This window comes from Schistocerca gregaria, chromosome 2 (assembly GCF_023897955.1).
Source record: "Schistocerca gregaria isolate iqSchGreg1 chromosome 2, iqSchGreg1.2, whole genome shotgun sequence".
NCBI classification, from domain to species: domain Eukaryota; kingdom Metazoa; phylum Arthropoda; class Insecta; order Orthoptera; family Acrididae; genus Schistocerca; species Schistocerca gregaria.
The window spans coordinates 781113458-781137234 of record NC_064921.1 but is presented as its reverse complement, the minus strand read 5'-3'; positions in this window follow the sequence as shown (position 1 = coordinate 781137234).

Below are 23777 nucleotides of genomic sequence, written 5' to 3'. Positions count from 1 at the left end.
CCAGTAAGGTTTTGTAACTCATCTGCAAGTTGTTACTGTTTATAGTCTACGGATGTTACCTTTTCCGATAACGTATTTACATTGAGGGACATGTACGTAATTATTTCTTGTTTTAGTTGTTTACCGAGCTCTGTGAACTTACCGGAGAATTCGTGAGATAATTCAGCGCGTATAGTTTTGCTGTGGAAACTGTGGTGTTATTAGTTGCATGAGCTGTGTCAAAGTGTGTCTCATTAGTATTTGCAGTGCTTTTGTGAGCTGTTACCTGTGCTTGCGTTCGCGACGTCGTGAGCAAATAATCAAAGGAATTTTCGCTGTCGCGCGCTTCAGTTTCACTATTAAAAAAAAAAAAAAAAAAAGATTCCCGGTGAGACCTGAGAAATTGTCTCATTGAGCGTCATGGAAGTGACATCATGATTAGTTATATTACCAGTGTCACTTTTCAATAGTGGGACGCCAACCTGGCTATTTTGGTAGCCATTGGCTAGTTCACGAGTTGCTTTCAACTGTTGCCTAGTTCGGATTTCCATCTTGGCATATTGCATTTTGTAATGAGTGTTCAACAATGGCCATTCCCTTTGACTTCACTATGAACTGTGTTGAATAAAATTACGGAAAAAAATGATTTCGAAAACGAAATTTTGTTTGTATCGGTACTTTTCAATTAAAGCAATTTTATATGCATATTCATTAATGAACTTCATTATTCTTAAACAGAATTTTAATGAATTATTTTGCTCTTTGGTGTTAACTTTACACAAATCAAGCAATTTTATATGCATATTCATTAATGAACTTGATTATTCTGAAACAGAATTTGAATGAATTATTTTGCTCTTTGGTGTTAACTTTACACAAATCTTCGTATTTCCTACAGAATCGCACTTTCCGTAAAGGATATTAATTGGAAGGAAGGGAGATTATCTACTGCGAGAGATACGGCGCCAAGCGCGGACATAGAGGTATACAGTGTAGCAGCTTCCTACCTTAACCGCTGAAATCCGCATTCCCGGCGTGTCTCGTTTGTAGGCAGAATTTAATTTTAATTTGGTCCTTCAAGTCGTTAATAGTCCCAATCTCACAGACATGTAACAAATCCTCATTAGTTTTTGTAATGAAAATATGGATAATTTATCTCAAAAAATTTAATCTCAACAATTGAAAGGTCTGTTCATATTCCGCTCGGCGCCGTCCTTTGAACGGTCGCCATTGAATACTGGAGGGGGAGTATAAAATGTAATGTATGTTGGAAAACTGATTAAAAATTTGGTGCTTAAATAATTAAAAGGGGAATTTTGAAAGAATAATTGAAAGAAGTTGGAAGGTACACATATCCAGAGTGGGCTTTAACTGGCACTATTATCAATAGACCTTCAGTATTCAGTATATATATTCAGCACTTAATTTTACGTACTTATTTTTCTTGTTATCGCCATTGGGCATAGAGCTGCTTATGACGATCGCCCCTCCGCCACTCACACAAATTCCTCTTGTTTGCTTCGATCCTCTTGATGCAGGATTCTAGGCACGTTGCTCAATAATGAACATACGTTTTTTTTGTATTAAACTACGTCTCACAAATAACATTTATTTCTTTACAAATACTTCTTTAATGTCCGACTAGAATACACATTTTTGAGGAATATTAATGCGGCGGAACTCTTCATACGTCCGCCCGCTACCGCTTACAGAGACAAACAGAGTTTTTTTTAACAATATTGACGGAGCTCGTAATACATCGGCCCGATATCAGTTATAGAGACGAACAGATGAATATAAAGAAATTGAAAAACTGAAGAGCAAATCTCTACTTGTTTTGTTTATAAAGCAATGTTATCTATGGTACAAAATTATAGCCGGCCGGTGTGATCGAGCGGTTCTAGGCGCTTCAGTTCGAAACCGCGCTGCTGCTACGGTCGCAGGTTCGAATCCTGCCTCGAGCATAGATGTGTATGATGTTCTTAGGTTAGTTAGGTTTAAGTAGTTCTATGTCTAGGAGATTGATGCCCTCAGCTGTTAAGTCCCATAGTGCTCAGAGTCATTTGAACCATTTGAACAAAATTATATATAAGCCCACTTCTTGCATAGCCTCCAACCCAAACGCTGCTTCACCCAAGCCGGTGCTACAATTGCCAGCAGAGTGTCTTGGTGCATTGTGCCAGACTTGGTGCCCACTGCTTTAGCATTACTTTGTTGAGAAACTGTGTCTTGCTTTCATTTGTTCTGATGTAGATATGACTGCTAGAAAGGAGCCAGGTGCATCGTGGCAGTACAAGGTTAGTTGGTTTATGAGATTTCAATTTGAGAACTGCCCCCTTTGATCACTGTGACCGAGTTGTCCCCACAACTTTGACAAGTGACGAACGAGTCGTATCTGTTGAAAGGTGGATCAGTTAGACGTTAGTAAGGACGTTGTCAACATTATCCCTCATGGGGCGATAACTGATATTTCAGTTTCCCACTAGTGAAATTATTACTTGACTTAAGAGTTGTTTTAAACGCCCCAGCTTGCAAACGAAGATAGTGCCCTCAACATGCTTGGCTCACTATTGTAATCTAACCACTTACCCACGAGAAAACTGAAACTGTTGAATAACGGAAGAACACTGAGTGGAACTTGATATATCATTCTCTGCTCCCAAGATCATGTCGCAGAATTACCTTCTGCAACCTGAAAGAATCAGGTAAAAAAATGCTGCTATCAGTCTTACGCTGAAACAGTTCTGCATAAATTTGCCGAAGCCAAATGACAATGGTACGATCCTTTCTATTGCATAATTTGTAAGTCAGTGACTATGCAGTTTCTTTTAAAGAATCGTTATATAAATGCTCTCAGCCGGCCGGTGTGGCCTAGCGGTTCTAGGCGCTTCAGTCTGGAACCGCGCGACCGCTACGGTCGCAGGTGTGTGTGATGTCCTTAAGTTAGTTAGGTTTAAGTAGTTCTAAGTTCTAGGGGACTGATGACCTCAGATGTTAAGTCCCATAGTGCTCAGAGCCGTTTTGAACAAATGCTCTCAATTCGATAATCGGATGGAGCACGAACAAATGCAGAATGATAGTGTATCAATTATTCATTATTTCAATGCGAAAACGTGTCTCATGTTATGTGGAAGAACTTACGTACTGTTACATGAACCATGTGACAACTACACTGTTCAGTCAGAAAATTATGCCATCTACCTAATAGCCAATATGTCCACCTTTGGCATAGACAACAGCGGCGACGCGTCCTGGCATAGAAGGAGTGAGGTCTCGGTAGGTCGCTGGAGGGAGATGGCACCACACCTACACACACGTCACCTAATTACCGTAAATTTCGGGCAGGTGGGCGATGAGCTATGACACCACGCTCAATCTCATTCCAGATGTCTTCGATCGGGTTCAGATCTGGCGCGTTGGGAGGCCAGCATATCAATTGGAATTCGCCACTGTGTTCCTCGAATCACTCCATCACACTACTGACCTTGTGACATGGCGCGTTATCTTGTTGAAAAACGCTGCTGCCAACGGGAAACATGATCGTCATGAAGGATTGTACGTGACCTGCATCCAGTCTTCCATGTCTTCTGAATCCCTTGGCCGTCATGGTGCCTTGTACGAGCTCCACTGGACCCATGGATGGCCACGTGAATGTTCCGGAGAGCATCATGGGGCCACCACTAGCTTATCTCCGTCCTGCGGCACAGGCGTCGAGGAGCTGATCCCCTGGAAGACGACGCCATACCATCTGCATTATGAAGAAAGTAGTGGGATTCATCAAACCATGCAACGCTCTGCCACTGCCTCAACGTCCAGTGCTGATGGTCGCATGTCCATTTCAGCCGTAGCTGTCGATGTCTTGGTGTTAACATTGGCACATGCATGGGTCGTCTGCTGCGGAGGCCCATCATTAGGAGTGTTCGTTGCACTGTGTGTTCAGACACACTTACACTCTGCCCAGCATTAAAGTCTGATGTTAGTTCCGCCGCAGTTCACCTGTTTTACCAGTCTACCCGCCCTACGACATCCGACATCTGTAATGAGGGGTCGCCGCCCAACCTCACAATGTCTGGAAGTGGTTTCACCTTGATTTCGTCACGTGTTGGAGACACTCACCACAACAGTTAAAATCAGATAGATCGCGCGCGTTCCCCATTCTACATACAGACAGCACGCTCGTTGGTACTACAGGCGGTCATTTCTCGCCAGGTAAGGCTGCTATCGCCTGGACGGATTTATATCGGAAGTAGGTCGGTGGTCATAATGTTCAGGCTGATCATTGTATAGCTGTATATAAAAAAGTCTTCAGCTACAAAGTTCTCTTGAAAACACTGAAAATACTGGGTATCGTCAGATGAATGTAGAACATTTTTAAATATCTCGCCTGCGATTCAATTACATAGCATAAAGGAAACGCATTCTGGATCACATTATTCGAAACTTGGTGTCCCACAGTGCTAGTCATGTCCAATAGTATCAATGATACTGACTCAATACAGACGTGAGTACTATCTACGCAAACTAAGATGACATTCGGTTTGGTGGTTTTGGGAGCGGCTGCAAATCGGAAATGCATTTTTCGGTCGCTCCCATCAATCACCGAGTCATGTCACCTTAACCGGAGTGGACTCTTTGCATCAATATGGCACGAAAAGCTGCGGACTGAAGTATGTTACCTTATTTCCCGTCGACTGTGATCAGAAAATGCAGGAAGCAGTTCTCACATAATCTATCTCTCTCTCTCTTTTCTCTCTTCCTTTCTCTAAAATAAATAAGACCAGGGATTAGTGATCACAAGGTCATTGTAGCTAGGCTCAATACCATTTCTTCCAAACCCATCAGAAACAAACGCAAAATAATTTTATTTAAAAAAGCGGATAAAGTGCCACTAGAAGCCTTCCTAAAAGACAATTTCCATTCCTTCCGAACTGACTATGCGAATGTAAACGAGATGTGGCTCAAATTCAGAGATATAGTAGCAACAGCAATTGAGAGATTCATACCTCATAAATTGGTAAGAGATGGAACGGATCCCCCGTGGTACACAAAAAAGGTCCGAACGCTGTTGCAGAGGCAACGGAAAAAGCATGCGAAGTTCAGAAGAACGCGAAATCCCGAAGATGGGCTAAAATTTACAGACGCGCGAAATTTGGCACGTACTTCGATGCGAGATGCCTTTAATAGGTTCCACAACGAAACATTGTCTCGAAATTTGGTAGAAAATCCGAAGAAATTCTGGTCGTATGTAAAGTACACAAGCGGCAAGACGCAGTCAATACCTTCGCTGCGCAGTGCCGATGGTACTGTTATCGACGACTGTGCCGCTAAAGCGGAGTTATTGAACGCAGTTTTCCGAAATTCCTTCACCAGGGAAGACGAATGGAATATTCCAGAATTTGAAACACGAACATCTGCTAGCATGAGTTTCTTAGAAGTAGATACCTTAGGGGTTGCGAAGCAACTCAAATCGCTTGATACGGGCAAGTCTTCAGGTCCAGATTGTATACCGATTAGGTTCCTTTCAGATTACGCTGATACTATAGCTCCCTACTTAGCACTCATATAGAACCGCTCGCTCACCGATAGATCTGTACCTACAGATTGGAAAATTGCGCAGGTCGCACCAGTGTTCAAGAAGGGTAGTAGGAGTAATCCATTTAACTACAGACCTATATCATTGACGTCGGATTGCAGTAGGGTTTTGGAGCATATACTGTATTCAAACATTATGAACCACCTCGAAGGGAACGATCTATTGACACGTAATCAGCATGGCTTCAGAAAACATCGCTCTTGTGCAACGCAGCTAGCTCTTTATTAGCACGAAGTAATGGCCGCTATCGACAGGGGATCTCAAGTTGATTCCGTATTTCTAGATTTCCGGAAAGCTTTTGACACCGTTCCTCACAAGTGACTTCTAATCAAGCTGCGGAGCTATGGGGTATCGTCTCAGTTGTGCGACTGGATTCGTGATTTCCTGTCAGGAAGGTCGCAGTTCGTAGTAATAGACGGCAAATCATCGAGTAAAACTGAAGTGATACCAGGTGTTCCCCAGGGAAGCGTCCTGGGACCTCTACTCTTCCTGATCTATATAAATGACCTGGGCAACAATCTGAGCAGTTCTCTTAGACTGTTCGCAGATAATGCTGTAATTTACCGTCTAGTAAGGTCATCCGAAGACCAGTATCAGCTGCAAAGCGATTTAGAAAAGATTGCTGTATGGTGTGTCAGGTGGCAGTTGACGCTAAATAACGAAAAGTGTGAGATGATCCACATGAGTTCCAAAAGAAATCCGTTGGAATTCGATTACTCGATAAATAGTACAATTCTCAAGGCTGTCAATTCAACTAAGTACCTGGGTGTTAAAATTACGAACAACTTCAGTTGGAAGGACCACATAGATAATATTGTCGGGAAGGCGAGCCAAAGGTTGCGTTTCATTGGCAAGACACTTAGCAGATGCAACAAGTCCACTAAAGAGACAGCTTACACTATACTCGTTCGTCCTCTGTTAGAATATTGCTGCGCGGTGTGGGATCCTTACCAGGTGGGATTGACGGAGGACATCGAAAGGGTGCAAAAAAGGGCAGCTCGTTTTGTATTATCGCGTTATAGGGGAGAGAGTGTGGCAGATATGATACACGAGTTGGGATGGAAGTCATTACAGCATAGACGTTTTTCGTCGCGGCGAGACCTTTTTACGAAATTTCACTCACCAACTTTCTCTTGCGAAAATATTTTGTTGAGCCCAACCTACATAGGTAGGAATGATCATCAAAATAAAATAAGAGAAATCAGAGCTCGAACAGAAAGGTTTAGGTGTTCGTTTTCCCGCTCGCTGTTCGGGAGTGGAATAGTAGAGAGATAGTATGATTGTGGTTCGATGAACCCTCTGCCAAGCACTTAAATGTGAATTGCAGAGTAGTCATGTAGATGTAGATGTAGAGCTCTCCACCTTACACCGTACACCACACAGAACGGAGATGAGTAGTTCCTTTGTTATCCATTGAAACAGTATGTTGTTCGCTCTGGCCGCTTTGGTTTCTTAGTGACTGAACCATTCCACCCAGCAAAAGATCATCGTAAAGACTACCAAACACAACTGGGTGACTACACCATACGTATCGATTAAACTGAAATATTTAAAATTATTAAGGTTATATCTCATTAATCACTAATCTTGAAAAACCAAAACGTTTTTATGTAAGAACTCAGTCATTTGCAAGTTCTCAATGTAAGCAAGACAAGAGCTCTCCTAATGTTGAACCATATGGAATATCAGTAGTAATGTTTTGCCTATTCAGAACAAGATTCATCATGAAAACTTTGTGAGGGATTAAGACCCTTTGTTCCCTCTTAGTTAAAAATGAAATGAGTGTTTTGCATACGGAATTCTACCAAAGTTTCTCCAAAACAATACTGTGATCTTCGCAGTCGAATGCCATAAATAGATCACAAAAAATCTCAGTACGTGAATTTTTGTCAATCAGATATTTTAATAGACTGTCGGTGAAATGCTCTGATTTGTCTGGAGAGGTACCTTGGGATATGTTTCATTACATGTACGAAATAATGCTAAAGATAAAGCAGAAGAATAAGCTTTTAATATATTCTTTTCATACGATCATTTAGATGAGAGTTTATAATTTTAAAACAGTTAATTATTCCCCTGAATTCCCTGGATGATCACTCAGAGTGACGTCAGATTTAAATGAATGCTTGTGGTACCGATAATCGCAAATGTTGCAACGCTTTTTCGTTTGAGCTGGTGGTACGGATTTTCTGTGCTATGCCACACACTTCTTTCGCGGACCGTTTGGCCATTATCTGTAAGTACTCCATCGTCTTGTTCCTTGAAAGACTTCCCTGTTTCCCTTCTAACAACACTGCAAGTTATTCTGATTTAATTTCCGGTACCACTTATTCGTGTTCTGTCGTTCGTGGTATTGACGGCAGTGCAGAAGCGGATTTAAATAAGTGACGAACAGGAAATTGGACGAAGTGACTGAAATATTACGGTTCAATGGTCGCCATTAATCAGTATTACAAGAAATGGAAAATTTTCATAAACTGCTGCAAAACACGGAATGGGCATGGACAAGAGAGGGGTGGAAACGCGAATTCCAAGGACAGCTGTTCGCGTTACTGTTCTCCACTCTGCTACAACAGCGACTGAAATTGGCTTCGCACCATGGAATAGTGAAGTATAGACATAAGTCTGTTCATATACCACTTAATAACAGCATCTTGGTACATCGAAACACCATGAGAAGACGTTAAGTCTCCAACTCTATAACTACATCTACATCCTCGCCTATTATTATTAATATTAATAATATTATTATTATCCGTTTATTAGAATTCATCCACTATGGACCACGAGTTAACAAAAACTAAATTCCAGAACTCTGCGCCTACATCTATCTGTTCACCAAGTTTTACATCTGAAAACCTCTGTGAAGTGCATGGGAGAGGATAACTTCGATTGTTCCACTGTTTCCGGCTTACTCTAATTCTATTCGCTTATGCAGCCTGTCAGCTCCCATTTTCTGTTGTTTTCCAAGTGTTCTCTGCGCAGGCTGTATTTAGTTTAATTGCGTCTCCGCGATCCCTATGGGAACGATACGTTGGAGGGGTCTAGTATATTCCTGGATTAATCTCTTAAAGCTGATTCTTGGGACTTCTTAATTTGGATTTCTCTGTATGATCGGTATCTATCTTCAAGTGTCTGCCAGTTCAGATTCTGCAGCCTCTGTGTGGTACTCTGCCATGGTTCATACTAAGCTACGACCATTCGTGCTTCCCTTTCAATAACACCTGTTAGTCCCCTTTGGGGTGGGGTCGCACACACTAAAACAATATTCTAAGATTGGTTGCATGAGTGTTTAGTAAGTAGTCTCACTTATAGACTGACTGCATCCCCCCTAGTATTCTACCAATAAAGCCAAGTCTTTCGCCTGCATTAGCTAATACTTTGTCTATGTGTTAGATCCATTTCATTTCCGCAAACACTTAAACACCCCGGTATTTATATGAGTTGGCCGATTCACTGATGTAGCCATAGGATACTTCATTTTTTTCTCGTTGTGACAATTTTACATTTTTGAACAGTTAAAGCAAGTTGCCAGTTCTTGAGCTCTTTAAAATCTTATTGAGATCTGACTGAATACTTGCACAGCTTCTTTCAGACAGCACTTCATTGTAAATTACTGTGTCTTCTGCAAAAATTCTGAGGTTACCATTAATGTTATCTGCAAGGTCATTAAAATCCAACAGGAACAGCAAGGGTCCCAACATCCTTCCCTGGGGCACACCTGAAGTTACTTCTACATCTGACGATTACTCTCCATCCAAAATAATATGTGGCGTCCCCCCTATCAGATTCTGCAGCATCTCTGTGGCACTCTGCCATAGTTTACCCTAATCTCTGAACATTCGGGCTCTCTCTGTATGATTGGTATGTATCTTTGGATAATGGAATGTAGTTGAATTAAGTCGGGTGATGCTGAGGGAATTAGATTAGGAAATGAGTCACTTCAAGGAGTAAAGGAGTTTTGCTATTTGGGGAGCAAAATAACTGATGATGGTCGAAGTAGAGAGGATATCAAATGTAGACTGGCAATGGCAATGAAAGCGCTTCTGAAGAAGATAAATTTAACAGCGAGTATAGATTTAAGTGTCAGGAAGTCGTTTCTGAAAGTATATGTATGGAGCGTAGCCATGTATGGAAGTGAAACATGGACGATAACTAGTTTGGGCAAGAAGAGAATAGAAGCTTTCGAAATGTGGTGCTACAGAAGAATGCTGAAGATTAGATGGGTAGATCACATAACTAATGAGGAGGTATTGAATAGGATTGGGAAGAAGAGAAATTTTTGGCACAACTTGACTAGAAGCAGGAATCTGTTGGTAGGACACGTTCTGAAGCATCAAGGGATCACCAATTTAGTGTTGGAGGGCAGCGCGGAGGGTAAAAATCGTAGAGGGAGACCAAGAGATGAATACACTAAGCAGATTCAGAAGGATGTAGGTTGCAGTAGGTACTGGGAGATGAAGAAGGTTGCACATGATAGAGTAGCATGGAGAGCTGCATCAAACCAGTCTCAGGACCTAAGACCACAACAACAACAATTCCCCAACAAACAGATGTCAGTTATGCTGGACAGTAGTTTTGTGGATCACTTCTGCTCCTCTTCTGCCCTTCTACAAGAAGGGTGTGACCCATGCTTTCTTCCAGCTAGTCGGTCCGGATTCTTGTTCGAGGGATCTACTAGGTTATAGCTGAAAAAGCTGCTAACTCAGCCGCAAATTCAGTTTAGAACCTCATATGGATTCCATCCGGCGCTGGAAGCTTTGTTCAATTTTAACGATTTTAGCTGTTTTTCAACGCCACTGACACTAATATGTATTTCATTGGTACGAGAATTAAATTGGACAATAATCATGTATTTTCTATGAAAAAGAACATTTGGAAACGGAGTGAAGTATTCCTGTGAATGACTGTCTCGTTGTGAATGACTGTACACTAATTTTGGTGTCACAGCCTTTATTAGAACCAGCATTTCTTTGGGTTTTGTGAAAGATCTTTTGGCAATTTTCTGCTAGTTTGTCATTGAAAGCTTCAGGCATACCTGTCTTTACAGCCAAACGCATTTCATTCAGTTTCTATCTATAGCCCCCTACTTCGATTTGCATCTGTTGTGCAGTAACCTCTGTTTTGATAGGAGTGTTTCTTTACAGTGGTTGTGTATAATGGAGAGTCTGTCCATCACGATTTCGTCTACGGTGTACTTATCTATCCAGTACATAGTCTGCTCCAGTACATGATCCTGCATTGTACTAAAAGTCTCAAGTTCCTCACTGACGTATGACACTATTGCTACTTTATCTAATTTGCCGAACACATAAATCCTTCTACTTGCTTTAGTAGCCTCTTTTTCTTCGCTAATCATTGTTGTTACAACTGACTCATTGTCAGAGATATCAACTTGGATGTGGATATTCTCAAACAGGTCAGGTCTATTTGTTGCCTTTAGATGTAACATAATTCTATCATGAGTGAGGTTCCGAACGATATGTTCTAGGTAGATTCCAGAGGAGGCTTACAGTAATCTTTCACAGGCTGTCGTGTCACCCTCGTCACTAACAAAACTGAAATTAGCCCAACTGATTGTTGGATGCTTAAGCATTCCAGTGTGATTTGGGAACTTACACTATGTGATCAAAACTGTACGGACATCCCCCAAAACATATGTTTTTCATATCAAGTACATTGAGTTGCCACCTGATGTCAGATACTCCATATCAGCAACCTCAGTAGCCGGGATGGTTCCTTCCAAAGGGCACGGCCGACTTCCTTAACCAACCTTCCCTAATCCGATGAGACCGATGACCTCACTGTTTGGTCTCCTTCCGCAAAACAGCCAGCCAGCCAGAGTAGAATGGGAGCTCCACGGAACTCACGGACTTCGAACGTGGTCAGGTGACTGGGTGTCACTTGTGTCATACGTCTGTACGCGAGATTTCCATACTTATAAACATCACTAGGCCCACTGTTTCTGATGTGATAATGAACTGGAAACATGAAGGGACACGCACAGCACAAAAGCGTACAGATAGACGTCGTTTGTTGACTGACAGAGACCGTCGACAGTTGAAGAGGGTCGTACTGTGTAATAGGCAGACATCTATGCAGACCATAACACAGGACTTGCAAACTGCATCAGGATGCTCTGCAAGTACTGTGACAGTTAGGTGGGAGGTGAGAAAACTTGGATTTCATGGTCGAGCGGCGGCTCATAAGCCACACATCACGCTGGTAAATGCCAAACGACACCACGCTTGGTGTAAGGAGCGTAAAAACTGGACGATTGAATAGTGGGAAAACGTTGTATGGAGTGACGAATCACAGTACATAAAGTGGCGATCCGATGGCAGGGTGTGGGCATGGCGAATGCCCGTTGAACGTCACCTGCCAGCATGTATATTGCCAACAGTAAAAATCGGAGGCTGTGGTGTTATCGTGTGGTCGTGAGGCCTACATTGATGTCTTGAGCAACTTCTTGCTTCCCACTGTTGAAGAGCAATTCGGGAATGGCGTTTGCATCTTTCAACACGATCGAGCACCTGTTCATAACGCACGGCCTGTGGCAACGTGATTACGCGACAATAACATCGGTGTAGTGGACTGGCCTGCACAGAATCCTGACCTGAATCCTATACAACACCTTGGGGATGTTTTGGAACGCCGACTTCGTGCCAGACCTCACCGAAAGACAGCGATACCTCTCCTCAGTGCAGCACTCCGTGAAGAATGGGTTTCTATTCCATGATGGTTAAGTGTGGACCAACAACTTTACTGAATCCCAGCATTACCGATAGAGGCGACAATAACTTGTAAGTCATTTTCAGCTAGGTGTCCGGATACTTTTGATCAAATAGTGTATGTACAAGCGAAGGTTTTGCTTACATCACTCTTGTGGTCGATAGAAGGCTCCAATTATAAATTTATACTCACCCCTGATACCGAGTCTTGCCCAAACATTCTCATATGAAGCTTCAGTTTCCATCTCGGTAGATTTGAGTTTTTTATTTACTGCGACAAAGACACCTTGTCTGTTTCCCATTTTCCTGTCCTTCCTACAGAAACATACATTTTCTCCAAAAATTTTGCTGTTTTCAGTTTTACATTTTACCCGACTTTCTGTGTGTAACATTGCTTGAGCTCCAATGATGTTTTAGGAGCGCTACAATCTCTAGCATCTTGTTGCGAATGTTCCGGCAGGTACCCACTAGAATGAATTTGAATACTCTCGCCAGGTGTGTGAGGGGGGGGGGGAGGGGCATTTCTTTGGATCTTATTCCTACAGCTATAATTACCTGGACTGGATGGAGAACCGCCTAGTCCGGAGAAACCATGGGTGGACGCTTCAAACAGTAGCATCGTGTGATGTGTAGTGCACACCACACTCATTTGGTGATACCTTACACTTCTAAACCTTATGGCGAAATTCAAGAAAGTCGCAGCATAGCTTATCCTAGAACATTCGCAGTTTCTGGCTCAAGCCTTACAGTCGACTCAGAACTAGGAGACCACGATCTGCTCTGGGACAGTACTGCAGATTAGTTTGAACTCCATGAGCAGGGCTGATATTCTGAACCATCTCTGCCAGTCGCTGGAATGTTCCAAGTGTGATTTCGATTCCAGAAGAAAGGCATCGACCTAGCCAATGTGAGCCGCAATCTGGTTCCCTGTGTCCGCCGGAATAATCTCTTAAACATGTTGCATGAGGCTCCCAAAGCATACACACTGAGTATAAATGAACTGCGCCACCAGAGCCATCAACCTCAGCGCGAGAAGGTCTTTGCTCCCCCATCTACTGAGAGGAGTTAGAACGGTTCGCATTGCCATCCTCATTCAAATTCCTTACAGAGACCTTTAGAGGAAAAGTCACACTGCAACCGAGTTTAAAAACTATGGAGAGACGTTCTCTCAGCCCCATTTCGTTGCAGTTCTTAGCTGACTTCACTTCGTGACTGGCAGCAGTGCAGTAATTGCCGCCATTTCGCAATTCATCGATTGGCTTCCATCACCCTGAAAGCGGTCATGTGTAGATTCAGTCAACTTAACTCATCACATTTCGCAGTAGAATGCTCGTGGCAACCTAGTCCATGATTAAATTGCAAATACGCTATTTGCATTGCGGGCAACCTGCATTGCGCTTCCATCAATGTTAGACCGCCAATCTTTATCATGTTGCCCCTATACATGGTGTTAAATTACGTGGCTCCTCATGCCTGATTTCGGCGATCATTCTCAATTCCCAGATTTCATCTCTGTTTTTCCGGAAATTCTTTCGTCTAGGCAATGGACAAATTATGGTTGTTTCCTGTTTGATTCTACACGTCACAACACAATTAAAGGATCACTTTTTCGAAACCCAGTAATTCCCATCCATTACGACGCGTAAGTTTGAAATTTGGCTCAAAGATGACTATAACCTTCCTCTATAATGCAGCAACGGACGATGCTTCAAACGGTAAGGTGTCCCCAAACGCGAAAAAAAAGGCTACAGCTCAAAAGTACAAAGTTCAAACGTTCAGATTGGCATCAAACTAATCCACAATCCTGCCCAACGCACCGTGGACGTGTCACGCAATGGAAAGCTCTTCACACCCCCTCTTACACACACTTCCCCCCTTCTTTTGACGCCTCTGCGATGGAGGTCAGAACCGCGACACCCAGTGCTGAAATCGCTCGTTTTTCCTATGAGTGTCCGAGGAAAACATTCTAGAATCGGCACGAAAGGGTCTCAGGGCGTGGCGTAAAGAACCTCAGTGAAACCATCCCTTTCTCTGGGACGTTGATTTCCACACATTTATCGGTGGAAAACGACGGTCCGCAGAGCGAAGAGTAACAGGAAGACGTTCTTGACAAACTTTGATACCTCTGGCACCTTCGGACATAATATCCACAGTGATTCGACCCCATTGGAGGGCAGTGAGACCACAAATTGTGCTGTAGTGTAGAGACTGGAACCCCTAGGGACCGTTCGGAACCATTCGACCTAATTTGAACGTGATATGAAAAGCAGCTGAGGATGCTCTGCCTCTTCAGCGCTCCTATTTTGTGCCCCCCTCCCCATGACGAGGTAGCAGGGATATGCGACAAGGACCCATAAGTGAATAAAACAGCGAAGGATCCCTCTAAAAGCCCAGCCTAGCAAATCCCTCTGGGGCACCTGCCCGCCTGAACTGAGAATTTTAAAAATGTACCTGTGCACAAAGAACCCGTGACGAAGTCCTGAGCGCACTGCAGACCGGGAACCCCTTCGACTATTCCCGATTCCGGATAGCCTACTATCAGGCCCAAGAACGGCAGTGTAGCCAGCGAGCAGGCGCATGATTCTCTCGTCACTAGTTCAGTCTGTACAGGCACATTGTCAAGGTGATCATAAAAGGCAGGTGGATGGCACCGAGGATTTTACCGAACGGAGTGGTGTTTAATTCATTCATGTGTCAATGTCGCATCCTCCCCCCCCCCATGATCATGCCACTGGAGAACACGAATTAGGAGCGCCGGAAAAGCACAAACGCTCTTAAATGCTTCGGATCACATCCAGATTTCGTTGAATGGTTTTGAACAGTCCTTAGCGCTTCCAGCCTGTACACGAGATCAAATGGGTGCGATCACGTTGTGTGGGAATCAACATACCAGGAATAGTGGTAGTTTAATTGACGCCGTTTATTCCACACCCTGCGGCCTTTTTGTGCCGATTCTGAGCGGTGGTGCTATTTTCGTAAGTGTCGACATTTTGCTGTTTGAAGCGTTGTCGAGCCTGACGGTCAGGTCACAGGGCGCCACGAGTTTGCATCGTTGCAGAAGAAGATTGAACGAACCTTTGAGTCAAATTTCGAACTTAAACGTCGCAATGGGTGGAAGAAATTACACGCTTTCGAAAAAGTGATTCTTTAATTCTGTTTCGCCATGTATATCTATTGTATGTTCATTTAGCTTGACCCACAGCAAGCTGGCGGCTCGCTATACTGTATAACCTAGAATTGTGGGCTGAATAACGCCATTCTTCGCGACAAGACTGCCTTACACTTGCGTATTTTTTGTCCAGAACAGGTATGCTTCTCTGTTTATTACTGGCTTTTAGTTCTTCCACAGTTTCATTTATTAACTGAGTCTTTTATCTATTCAAAAGAACTGTCTGCTGTAGATATCATAGTACGATGTCTCCGCAGTTCAGAGAATAGAAGAACAGCAGGTGATAGCGTTAACTGCTGGAAGAGGAAACAGTGATAGGCAGAATCTACAGAATTATCAGTAAAACCACAAATCAAGAAGATCCTTCTTAATCATGCCAATGTGTAAGACGATTTCAGTTTCGTTTTATATTCTTGAGTGACTTCCGTTTTCGCAAAAAGACGAAGCATAGTATGTTTTACCAGCACTGTCAGGGGGCAGATGTGGCTTCCCTACCCCCCGCCCTCTCTCCCCTCTTCCCCCGTTGGCGAGCTATGTGCGAACTCGGCTTTCTTCTTCAGTTCCCCAACTAATCCCTTGTTAAACCAGCCAACTTAAAGTTAACATACAGTAATTAAATGCGAAAGTGAACTCCGGGAAGCAACAAAGAATCTGAGCTAATCTCATACTGAAAGACAAAGATAAAAATAATGAAGCCTAAGAAAAGCAGAAAAATTTCTTTTATTTCCATCAGTGACCACAAAACGGTTGGTCGCTAGACTACCGGTTTCTTTTTGTAATATCCATCGTCAGATCCGTTTTGTAACATGTCCTACTATAATAAATTCATAGTGGAATCGTCAGAAAATTTATACAAAACCAGCTTAGCGTCGTCACATATATTTAAAATGTGGTGTGAACTAGTCCACAGTGCCGTCCGAGTCATATTGACAATGGCGCAACCGTCCATAACAAACTCAAGCATAAAATAGGGAGCTGGACAACTGTCTGTTGTAGCAGATTGATCTTGAAACTTCCTTTTCTTTCTGTATGTGTGCATTAACTCGCACAAAAATCGATGTTGGAGTTCTGAAAATCCTGATCCATTGTATCAAGACCAATAGCATTATGTAAAAACGGAAATGTGGAGTGAAATTAGTGCAAAAAGAATTAATAGACCGATGTTTTTGCAAAAAATGGTGGGAAGTGAATGTAACTTGATACATATCCACATCATCAGTACATATGCAAATTATTTGAGTTGCAATACTCCGCGACAGGTAGAACGGCCACTAGACTGAGCGAGTGTAGTTCGTGTTTAGTGTTTGTGAGGAAAATAGATCAGTGGTGACACGAAATTTAGCCGTAACGCCACCTAACCTGCTGTGTTGAGCCGTCACAAAGTAATCAATATGTGAAGAAAACAGTTGTCAGAGACTTACTTCGCGTAATTTTGACTGCGAATTTTGATCATTTAGACTCAAAACAAATCAAGAATGACGAGTTAAAGTCTGATTATGACCTTGTAAGCCGAAAACCGGTGAACTCAATAAATTAATCGTGTAGAAGGTAAGGAATACAGTGCTTTTCATTTATCAAAAGCACCCGTTCCACTTTGAAAATTAACTAAAGTAAACACGTCAGAGTCTGATAACGAACTCTAAAAGAATATAAAACACATAAAAGTCCCATGAATAATTTCGCAATCGATGATGAAAATGGCTGCAAATTTGGTTCAGTTATAAACAGTCAAACGAACTCGCACTTCGTCATGTGTATGCTGTAATGTGACGTCCTACAGAACGTAACCACAGCTTACGTAGCTGACAGCTGTCAGTTTCATTGTCCCCCACGGTAGTGTGCCTTGCACTGACAGCGAACGGCTTTGCTATGCTGGATCGGAGTTCGGAATCTAATGACGGACGCCAGAACTTAGGAATAACGCCACATACCGGAACGAAATACGTAAATGTGCCTGACGAAAACTCTGCCCACATACACTGCCGAAAAAAGATTAGTACACCATTTTAGAGGATTCCAATTCACTCAAGACTTTTTGTTGCAACATTGCGTGTAGAGTAAATGAAATGTTTAAATTGAAACATCTCTGTGGAGTAGTTTCATAGACGCTTGTCTCACTTGATTCTGTGCATCCTATTCTATCCACCGCCTGATTACGGTTTAATTTATTAACCTTCCCAAAAAGACTGAGCAATTAAAGTAAGGCTTATTAAATGATATTATGTCTGATTTTTTTTGTGTTCCATAGGAAATCATGACCTGTATTTATTATGTTTTTCCCTTCACCCTACCCTGTGTGTGCTTAAACGTGACTGAATGAGTGTTTTTATGAGTGGTTTCGGGTTTCTTTTGCGGGGGACGCTGAGTTGGTTGTCGTCTGCTAGGAGCAGGTGATGTTTGCTGCTAGTTTGGAGAGTAGCACAGGATGACCAAAATAGGATCCCAGTACCTGGACAGAGAGGTTTACCCCTTTTACTCTGAGGTTGGTTTGTCTGTCAGGTTGGTGGCGGAAGACTAGCCCTCTGGAAGCTTCCGTTGCACGGGTCGTTAGGCGAAGCTCGGTGGAGAAAGGACACTCTGCAGCTAGCTGTTGGTGAGTACAGTTCGTAGCTCCTAGGGAGGGTTTCTGCCTTGCCGAGTTAATTTTATTTCATGACAGCAAAATCATTCTGCTATTGCACCATTAAAATTTCTTACATTTGGGCCTGGTTTAATGTCTAATTTCTGAACAGTTAAGTCGTAATCAAGTTTACTACGAGCTGAAGTTCGGCCGCTCGTAAGCTGCAGGCGCGGATTCCGTGTCATATATCTACTATACAAACCTTTCGAATCGGATAAACCTCTTTCCAAGCTAGTGCATGAGCATAATGGTGACAGGTATCTCTCTGAACAATTTCTGTCGTGGGTATGTAGATGGAATGATTGAATTATTGTGTTCCACTTCCCTTTTGTGTGTTTTTCCTTTTTAAATTGCGCTGGTCTAACATTTTTTAGCGAATTATTTAGTTAGATTTTTCATTCAGGCACCAGTCATGTGTATTCATAGGATGTGCATCAAATTCAGTAATGAAATAAATGTGCCACGTAAAAGATAAACTCTGCGTCCTTTAATTTTCAACTTAATTTTATATTCCCTGATTTTTAATTTTATCTGCTTGCTTGTGATGAACAAAAATGGGAGGCAAAATAAGTTTAATTAAACACGCTCATTGATGTAGTGCATACAATGCTGTTCATCTTGTTAGTGTCTTTAAAAATGCATTCTTATAATTAAATTCTTAATTTAATTGAACTGATAATTTCCTGTTCTGTCTTTTCTCAATTGTTAGGATGGGCTTGGGCTGGTGGCGACCCTGTGATTTTTAAATTTATTAATGTCCTTATGAGGTGGCTTAACCAGAAATTGCGCACAATTATTCTTGGTACGTAACGTATGTCGAGCCTTGGCTAGGATCCGTTTACAGTTCTACGTACATACTTTACAAAATTTACAGATCAATAGCACAAGTGGTTCTGAGGTACCGGGTATCGAACCATGTTGCAACACCCTTATTACTACGTGGCGTGGCCTCCACAAGCCGGCAATGCAGGTGCTGACTCTAGCATCCAGTCGATCGTGGAGATGGCGAATACTGTCTTGGAATACGTTATTCCACACCTGCTCGACCTGTTTACGCAGTTCAGCAAAAGTTGTTGGTTAACGTTCACACGTGTTACTTCTCGTCCCGTCACATCCCGCAGGTGCTCGCTCGATCGGAGATAAGTCCGGAGATCGTGCTGACTAGGGAAGTTGCTGCGCGTCTTGCACGGGCAGTGTGTGCATGAGCATTATCCTGCTGGAACAACACATCACCTTCCTAATACAAGAACGGCAAAAGAACGGGCATAACAAACTGCGCTGGATAGTGTCCCCATCAGAAACATCAAGGGTAAACGAGAGCTATAGCTTATCGCACTTCAGACCATGAGGTATGGAGTGTGGCCAGCGCGTTTTGAACGAATGCACTGTACGAGACAGCGCTAGGCAGGTCTACGACGTACGCACAAACGACAACCACTAGCATGCAGACAGAAACTGATTTCATCGTAGAAGGCCACGGCGCGCCAGTTCTGATCCTCTGACGACACCAGTTGAGCCAGTTGAACCATGAGCCACGTCGATGCTTCAGCGTGAGCGGAAGACGGGGTAGAGGTGTGTGTGGCTGTAGTCCCGCTGCTCATAGCTGGTTCGCAACAGTTCGTGTTGAAACGTCTAGGCTCAGAAGCCATCTTATCTGTTCTGTGGCAGGAGTACGATCTGCCACTGGTGTCCGTACAGTACGACGATCCTGGCGGATGTCTGCGCCACGTGGACGTCCAGAACCTCGTCCAGCGGTGTGAGAGTGATACTAGCATCGTTGCACAACTGACACAGTACGACCAAATTCTGTGGCCGCTTCTCGGAAGGTTACAATTTGACCCCTTTCAACCTCGCTGAGTTGGCTGTAGGAAGCACGGGTGCGTCTACGTGACATGGTTGGCTGCTTGATTTTCACGTTTGCACCACACTGAGCCTTCTAGCCGTGAACATTCCCTATTAACGGGTAGACACAGATGGCGCTCTGGTAGCTACGCCACTACGCTATCTGTTGGTGGACGACGTTGAAATCATCATCGGTACATATACTAACGCCCAGGTGGCATATGCCATCTTCCGATCAAAATCGATGTCATCTTTCCGAGTGTGATAATTTTTTATGGTAGTGTGTGTGAAAGCACAACCCTCGAAAAGATATGATAAAACACGCGTAATAATAATTACAATAAAAGAGAAAGTAGCAAAAGTAGCAAATAGTAGGACTAATATAATAGCACAGGTAGCAAACACACCTCACTGAAATGGGGGCGTGGGGGGCAGTCAAGTTGGCATTCTACCACTATTCAGACAACTCTTTGGCCTCTAATCTCATTGACTGTAGTACAATTGTCTTCAGTGATGAGTCCCGCTTCGAATGGAGCCCCGATGACGAGCCAATACCTGTCTGTGGTCTCTGGACAGCGGCGGGATACCAACCTGAGTATCGCACAGGGCTCCATAACGAGGAGTGACGGTCTGGCGTAGCATTTCATTTTATAGCAGGACCCCTGTGGTTGTCATGAGAAAAAAAATGTCTACAGTCGTCCTTGAGGTTTTATTTATTTTGCTGCAACCAATTTCGGTGTTTCAATGTGCCATCTTCGGGCTGTAGTTGATGCGGAAAGGGGTAGATACGATTCCTACATATATCGCATCAGTGACCAGCATAACTGGAAACCGCGGAAAGCTTAGGTGACAGCACTCTGACCATTCGCGACACCCTTACAGCACAACGGTACGTCGACGATTGTCTGCGCCCCGTTACGTTGTCCATCATGTCAAGTGATCCTGGACATATATTCCACCCAGATAATGTCCGCCCTCTCACGGCAAGAGTTTCTACTGCTTGTCTTTGTGCCTGCAAAACCCAAACTTGGCTAGCACGAACACCGGATCTCTCCCCAATTGACAACGTTTGGAGCATTATAGGCAATGCTCTCCACCCAGCTCGCCATTTCGACGATCAGACGCGTCAGTTGGACAGAGTTTGTCACGATATCCCTTGGGAGGGCATCCAACAACTCTGTGAATCAATACGTAACGCCAGAGGTGGACCAACTCGTTACTGACTTGTTCAGTCTTCGAGCTCTTTCTTTCGAATGAATCATCCAATTTTAAATGAAACTTATCCTCTGTACATGTGCATGATTTGCGTCCCACTCGGATGATTCTTTCGTGGTGAGTCTTTTCTGTCTTGTAGTGCATCTTCGTGTGTTTCTGTCTAGCACGGTTAAAAAACAGAACGCACGTTCACGCCACCAAACTGCGCGCATATTGAGTGTTCCTATCAGACTGTCAGTATCACCATCGCTCTCGCATTCCAGTTCACATAACACGTTTTTTACACTGAAATTTTGCATAGTCCGTTAAATAGAGTTTCATGTAGTAACATAAATAAAGAAAAAAAGTAGTCACATTTCATACTGTGGAAGAAAGGAAAAAAATTAAAAATAATTGTACAGATTAAAAGGAACAAAAGAAAACAAAGAAGGACAAAAATGTATCTTTTATTGAGCAATATCTTCACATGTTGCTACCACGCCTGGTAGTGTTGGGGCGCGAACAGCGTCGGGATATTCAGCGACCACTGCAAAGGACACGAAGATGCCGAGTACTCGTGTGAGACAGCATTATAAGCAAGGGTCTCATGCTGACTCTCCACTGGGTCCGCTGGCTGAATCGTGTAATGCCCAGATCTGTGGGGCATTCGCACATGGTAGTGGTCCGATGCTGGGCTGTGTGGCAACATGTCAAGGTTCCAGTCAACCACGCACGACCACCTTAAAGGAGGATCGCCGTCTTGTGTACCAATCACATCGTAACCACTTCACGCCTGCACCTGCCATCTGAGAACGAGTAATGGACTCCCATCAACATTCAGAGTCATCCTGCACCATTGGTCAGAGACTGGCAGCAACTGCGCTTGGTAATTACTGCGGCGTGCGTATAGAGTGGTGAAATTCTGATGAATGATGGCTTTCAGCGATGAATCTCGCGATTTGCGCTACGACGGGGTTACCGTTATTGACTAGTATAGCGAGAGATCTCATTTTTAGAATGTTTTGGAAAGGTACAACGGTTTGGTGTGGGAACCATACGGTATGATTTCGTGTGATGACTGCTAGCGATTGACGGAACTCTGACGGCAAAATGGTACTTCATGGATATCCTGTGTCCCCATGTATTATCTCTCACGCGACAGTACCATTTTTGCGCAGAACAATGCTCGTCCATGCATGGCACGCCTCTATATGAACTGTCTGCGTGATGTTGAGGTGCTTCGTGATCAGCAAGATCTTCAGATAGAACACGTTTGCAACACGCCCGGGGGGAAAAGGTGTAGATATGCAGTACTAATAGAAGCTAGCCTTTAGCACTCGAGACTGTAAAACACTCCCTAGACACAGGAATGGGACTGGGTATCTAACGACCATGTGCCTAAACCCACGTACCTGGTCCTTCCCGCAGCGGTTGATATGCTGCTCTCTGCACTGCCTGCCATGACGTGTTCTCTAATGACTATTGTCTAGCAGCGTGAGGAGCCACTCACACCGACGATACCAAGTTGATCTGGTGGAATTCACTGTATTCTGTTATACACTAGCACAGGGTGGGCCTGCACTATTCACAGTTAACATTATTCCACAATGGACTCCAAGTACGTGTCGGTTGTGATGTATAAGGTTGCTATCTAAATGATGGCATCCAATGCAAAAACACGGTGCATAGAAATCAAAACAATTGCTGTTCAGAGGATGTTTTATCAGTCGACGATTGTCACAGTTCTTCCAACAGTACTAAACAATTCAACAGCTTACAACACGAGCGTGTGCTTGACGGAATCGCGGCGCGGATGCTCCATAAAATATCGGTTACGACATACGAACGAGTAAGTACCTGCGCTCGTGATATTCAGCCAGTCAAAACGATATGTGTTTCTTTCACTTACAACTTGCAATTAGGTTCATACCAGTCCACATTATTTTTCCGTAACCATCGCGACGTGGTTGATTGTTGTTCTCCCAACACGACGCACGAAACATAGAAACATCACCTTTTGGATGAACATTGGTGCTGAGTCGTGATCACTGAAATTATACACAAAACTTGTGTGGCAAACTTTTTCAATTACTTCACCATAACTTGTAAGATACGTGCTGCAGCCTCGGCATCAATACAACACTCCGCCCACGCTCCACGAAAGCTACGCCCCACTGTTGCTCTGCGCTCGGCAGAGAGACGACTATCGATAGTCAGCGATACAATTCTTCACTTACAATATGTGGACATCTCTTTGACATCAATTTCGTCCTGGTCGCAGTATTCAGGATATCAAGGACCAATTACAAATATTGTGGGACAGCTTGCCTCAGGACAGGATACTACAGCCTTATCACATCCATCCCAACTGAAGCAGAGTTTGTATCCAGGCCAGAGAGTCTATAAGGCCATACAGTCAATTTCTTTAGAAGTTTGACTCGATATTACAATGACGGAAGTAACACAAAATTCCCTCGCAACGTATGAAGTTTGATTTCATTTCTCCTCCCCATCTAAACTCTCAGGAGAAGTTTTCACGAACTTAACAAGTCCTTACTTCACAATAATAAAAACATTAGCATGATAAAACAGGTATTATACATAAACACCAGTTAAATAGTAATTGCACAGAACGCCTTCACATACGAT